Genomic DNA, 6,236 nt, shown 5'->3' with positions numbered 1-6,236 from the left:
GCCATTCATATTCAAAACAATACAATATGTTGTCATCCACATATGTGCTAATATAGTTTCACTGCAGAGGTGCCTTTTAAATCAGTTTTCTTTAACCACTATTACTCGTTTTTTGGTGATTTGCATTGCTGAGCTTCACCACTGGTGCCTTTCAAAAAAATGCTAAGGATACATTTTGACTATAACCAAAGGGAGATGTCCATGTGAAGAATAAGGAATGATATTCAAGGAGAGCAAATATTAAAGGTCGTCCAGCCCAATCTACAAGAACATTTAGAAGCCTGATTGCAGATAGAAAATGGGACTGGAATGATGATTTGTTCCCTGTATTTACTGTAACACCCATTTAATCCCTCTCCCTCCTCGCCTTCCCTTTCTCTCCTTCTCACTCAGTCCCCCTCCCTCCTGTACGTAACACTTTACAGTCTCCCTATCCATAGCTATGTCTTTAATAGGATGAGGCAAATCATGTTAAAGGATTTAAAACCTCTGCAGTAAAACGCTGTAGCTTTGCCAAGCTCACTCTCTGTCGTCCAGCTCCTCATTCTCCGTCTCCCCTCCAACACTCTCCTCTCTCTGAATTACTTATACTGTTCACTCTCACAGACTCCCGACTAATAACAGAGGTCCGACAATAACAAAAAAAAAAGGAGCAATAGTAAATGTTTTGACCACTTGCCAGTGCCAGTACGTTTTCACACTTGATGTACTGCACATGCCACATGAAAAGTTCATAAGAGCTGTGGCGGCTGGATCATTTGTAGGATCTCAGAGAGCATTAAATATTCGAGAGAAGAGTCTCTGCTGTCTAAATCTACAGATGACAAAAAAAAACACCGTCTAACTGTCGGGTTTCGAGGAGCTCGACTTGAGGCTGCTGTTGGAATCACAATTGTGAAACACAGAGCGTACTGCATGCGCTGCCGTGTCCTAGTTTTCTTCATTGTATCCAAATTCGCCAAAGACCTTTTAAATCAGCCCGAATCCATTCTGACTGGATTAAACACGGATACTGAAATTACGTTACAATATGATGATCCTGGCAGAGCGATGTGTTATAGGCCTATTTAAAAGCTGTGTTAGTTTAACACAGATGGGACACAGGGCCTGTGGGTCATCCATTGATTTAGTTAAGTAGATGACCACATTTAAATTACATATTTAGCTTTCCTTCCCCTCAGTTAATCCTGTATTTCCACATTGATTACTTGTACATGCACACTAATATTCCACTATTATTCCAAACATAACAATATTCCTAATTTGATATGGGTCATGTAAACAGCATATTCCGTTTGGATATACCTGAATTAGGCCTCATTCCGAATGGAGCATAGATGGATATGCTGATATTATTCAGGTTTTAGGAGCTTTCTTTACAGCGCATTCGGAATATGCGGCCAGCTCTGTGCGTTGTACACAAACCAACTAGCCGACAGTTTGCAGAGATGCCCAAAAGAAAAGCCGACATTTCTGGTCGGAAGGAGAAACACGCCTACTTTTAAACATTATGAAAGACTTGGATATCAACCAGTTTTTGGAAACCAACACTTTCAAAAAGGTGGTTGAAGGAATGAAAGAGGGCGGCTGGGTTTACACAGTCAAAAAAGTCTGTTACATTAATTGGAGTATGCACAGCATTCATTAGCCGTGTAAACAACTTAGTAGGAATATTGTCTTTTTCAAAATAAGGGAATACTTTGTATATAATACTTTATTTTGTGCATGTAAACGTAGTCATTGAAGCGGTGGTATGTTACTGTCACCAATTGTCCTTTATTTGTCTTTTAGGACAAAAAAGGCTGAAAATAATGATTATTTTCATTATTAATTAGCTATGAAATGGCAGAAAAATTATTATTATTATTTTTTTTTAATTCACATAAGTTCACAGAGCTTAAAGCAGCAGTAGGCAAGATTGGAGCAAATATGATTTAAAAAAATGTCCTCCTGTGTCCTCTGGTGCTCCTAATGACATCAGCAGGATTTCACAGACCGGAGGAAAACAACCAATCAGAGCAGAGCTAGAGCCCTGCCGTCTCTGAGCAGCTGTCAATCACTCGCAAACTCCGGTCGAACAGTCAAACGAGGCAGCTCTCGTCAAATATGAATCAATATTCTGTTACTGTAATGCCTATTTCTCGCATAAAATATTTTCAGAAACATCTTGTAGTGTACTGTTTAGTTGTAAATGAGGAAGTTTGTGACCCGCCAGCCATGTTGAGATCAGTTGAAGAAATACCAAGCACTGTCCACCGGCAAACTTTCTCATTTTACAGCTAAACAGTACACTACAAGATGTTTCTGAAAACACTTTATGTGAGAAATAGGCATTGCAGTAACATACAGCTGCCTCTGTTGAATGAACAGCCAATAGGAACGCTCTCTCTCTGAAATGACCTGTGATTGGTCAAAGTCTTCTGTTACGGGCTAGATTTTCTAAAGCCTGAAAACAGAGCCATGAAGAGGTGCACAAGTCTAGTTTTCTGTCAGAACACTTGAATTACAATATGCTGAAAGGTTATTATGGAGTTTTTGCCCAATGATGCCAAAAATATTCTGTCTACTGCTGCTTTAAGGTGATATATTCAAAATGCTCAGTTTGTCCGACCAACAGTCCAAAACTTAAAGGGATTCAATTAACAATAATATGGATAAGAGAAAAGAAGCAAATCCTCAGATTTAAGAAGCCAGTGTCAGAAAATGTTCAGCATTTTTGCTTGAAAAGTGACCCAAACTGAAAATTGATTAAGAAAATAGTTACCATTTAATTTTCTGTCGATCAGCTAATCGTTTAATTGACTAATCGTTTCAGCTCTTCATCTCATTACTCACTTCGGTCAACAGCTTTGAGATGTTACACTCCGAAATAATGCGGCTTGAAAAATGATCACACCACAAATAATCTCATATGATATCAGATAACGCTTCAAAGCTTTACAGTAACTCAACTTGTGTGTCACCTTCAGCGCTCAACCAATCAGATGTGAGCATTTCCTGATTCAGAATAATATTGTGGAGGTTTATCACAATGCAGATGATGAGTAGGAATACAGTTTTGCTATGCACAGTGAACAACTTTCCTCTTTCCTTATCATCTTTTTCACATTAAGTCACTCTGAAGTCGACACGACTGAGTGAAACAACGAGGCGGTGGTGTCTGAATCGAGAAATGCCCTTGCTGTGTTTTTCAAGGATGCGGCAGACCTGCGAGTCACTTGCGTTTGGCGTACAGCAGGAGGTGCTGGCTGACTGCTCTCCTCTTTCTCCATCCTCCTCTAATCCTGTAGCGGCTCTGTCAGTGGGAGATAGTCACGGTCTGCGAGTAAGACTATCAAGGAGGAGAGGGAAACCAGGATCGGAAAAGGAAGATGGGAGGATACACAGGGAGCGGCACGGCAAATGGTGCTTTAGTAAGGTGTTAAGATGAAAAGTGGGGGTATAGGTGGGTAAAAAGTGTTGTGTGTGTGTGTGCTGGTGTGCGTGCATGTGTGCTAAAGCTGGATAGGTGATCCTTAAGGACATGGTTTGGTTTTTAGCAGAACCACTTTTCTTCTCAGTGGCTGCCTCTCTTCTTTCCGTCCTCTTTCTCTTGTCTTCCCTGACTGGCTTCAGACCAAACCTCGTTCTAGTGTTACATCCTCTCCTGCCCCCTATGTCCATCTTCTCTCCCTCTTTCATCCCTCTCTCTTTTCCTCTTATCACTCTGTGAAATACTTCCTTATCCTATTCTCTCCCCGAGGCCTTTGTCTCTTGGAGTTGCAGGTGAAATTAGAGGATATAATTTCCTACAATCAGCAGAATCTGGTCCACAGCACCCTCCCACCATCCTCTCCCCTCTCGCCCTTCCTCTGCTTCTCACACGAATCCCCACCGTGGCCAGGGGGCAGAGGAACACCAGCAGTCTCAGTGAGAAGCCTTTCCCTTCGCTCTTGCCTTCCCACATTGGGTCACTTTCATCTTCTGATCGAGGGGAAAGAACAAACCGACACAGAGGGAAAAAGAGGCACTAATGAGGACGAAAAAGCAGATGAGCGGATCTTGATCCGGTGATGAAATGGAGGAGAGTGTATATACGGGGAAGGGCGGCGAGGGAGGTTGGGGGTCAAACACAACGGAAGAGAAGGAAGCGATTGAAGGACGAGGAGGTGACGTGAAGGAGGACAAACAAACCTCTCGAGCACAAACATGTAACCGCGCACGCATGCACGTCACACACTGAACCAATCTGCCACGGATAAGAAGATTATGCCTCTGAGTTTCCTGGAATGTTCTCTGATGTACCCCCTCAACTATACCACCACCCATCCCCCAACCTCACAAAACACTGTCTGTCTCTGTCTCTCCTCTCCAGGCTGCAGTGTGGTGGACTCAGGCTCGGATGCCCCGATCTTCCACAGCTCAAGTTATATAAGCGCAGCCCCGTCCTCTCCCGTGTCCCCGAAGATGCCCACTGAGCACACCAACCCGGGCCCCCGTCACTCAAACGCTGCTTCCACTGGTCTGACGTTGGCCAGCCTGCAGGGGACTCTGGTTGCAGTCAATTAGCCTCATGTTGCATTTTAGCCATTTGACACCGTCTTAGATGCTTCAACAGCCTCAAACAACCAGCTTTTATTAAACTGTGAACAATAGAGACACTTATCTCCCGACTCAATACTATCAGGATACTTGGGTGCCGAGTCAATATAGATTGCGATTTGATATTACGACCATTTTGACACCATGGGAAAAGTTGAATCATACACTTCTAGGGACTTTTACTTTGGAAAATATCTAAACTAATAGAGTAAAAATGTTTGATTTTCAGCATGTATGTAGTCAGAGATGTCCTGAAATCAAATATATCAGTCATTGTCAGGCATTATTTATTAAAATTTTTCCAGCAACCCAAATATCAAAGAAAAAAGACATTTCCCTCACAAATTAGTCGTATTTTCTTTTTAATTTACAAGGGAAATGTAATGTTTTATACTTCTCTCATGTCAATAAATGTATTCTGGACATACACTCCTTTTGCTAACACCTTATTTTGAAAACCAGATGTAGTCAAACACTTCCGCTAACTTCGCCAAGTCTGTCTCTAGCTCTCCCATCAGCTCCGTTCTCTTTATACATCCATGGCCAGCTCCATCGGGGCCATTTGAATGCATTTAACATAAATGTCAGTATATGGGTGCACTGCAGTTGTAGCGTCGGCCGATTTGACCACGAAGATGAAAGTGATGGCCGGCTTGACCGCACGTTACCGCAATAAGATAATAAGATAAGTTTCCTGTCCATGACAGAGTTAGCATGCAGCTTTAGCCGTGATGTCTAGCTCTGCTTTTCCTGGCAATGTGAGAAACCCAAAGTGTTTCCATACTTTACTGTATGTGTAGTGTTTACCAAGTTGGATTTAAAATGTGAGAGTGCAGGTCGTTACCTGTTGACCCTTTGCTGTTTTCTATTTTTCTCGTTTCGGCCGGCTGTAGTTTGTTTTGGTTGAAGGATACGGAAAGGATATGACGTCACGTTACTCAGACTACAACAATCCCTCAAATGAAGCAAATACATCGATTCTGGCATTATAAATATATATTTCAAAATCGTAAAAAAAATACATAGGTGAACCTTTTTTTTTGCCCACCCCTAGTGAATAATGCCAGGAAACGCTCTATCTTCTGCTTCTTTTCTCTCATTTCATGTAAAACAAAGATACTTCTGGTTATCGTCTTACATACTGCGCTACACTCCGCCACGTGACGGTGACCCTCTGACATCGAGAAGGGACAATAAACTGTAATTATTTGGAGAACACCTTGCTCTGAGGGGGGAAGGTGTATTTCACCTCAGTTTCCTATTCCCCGCCTAATGAAATCTATCCATCTTTCACTACGTCCTTGTTTCCAACCCCCCCCCCCCCCCCTCCTCCCCCCTCCTCCCTTCTGCCATCACTCATGATGGTTTTTCTTTTGCTCTACCAAGTCTGTTTGTTGCCCGTACCCATTAATCTCCATTAACACAGCGAGAGTATTAATAGTTTCTGGGGAGAAAATGAAAAGAGAGCGCTGCTGGAGAATTAGGGGGAGATTACAGTGGTCAATGAATGGTTGATTTACATTTTGTCTCCTTATTACTTTGTGTGTGTATACACCCGTGTGATTGTCCTTTTCATTCCTACCTTGTTCTTATTATTACCTTGTGTATATTGGTAGAAATGTTTGGTTACTGATGCTACACAAACTGACAAATGT

The sequence above is a fragment of the Sebastes fasciatus genome, chromosome 16, assembly GCF_043250625.1.
Source record: "Sebastes fasciatus isolate fSebFas1 chromosome 16, fSebFas1.pri, whole genome shotgun sequence".
Lineage (NCBI taxonomy): Eukaryota > Metazoa > Chordata > Actinopteri > Perciformes > Sebastidae > Sebastes > Sebastes fasciatus.
The sequence above is the reverse complement of the archived record's forward strand: the minus strand, read 5'-3'. Positions refer to the sequence as shown.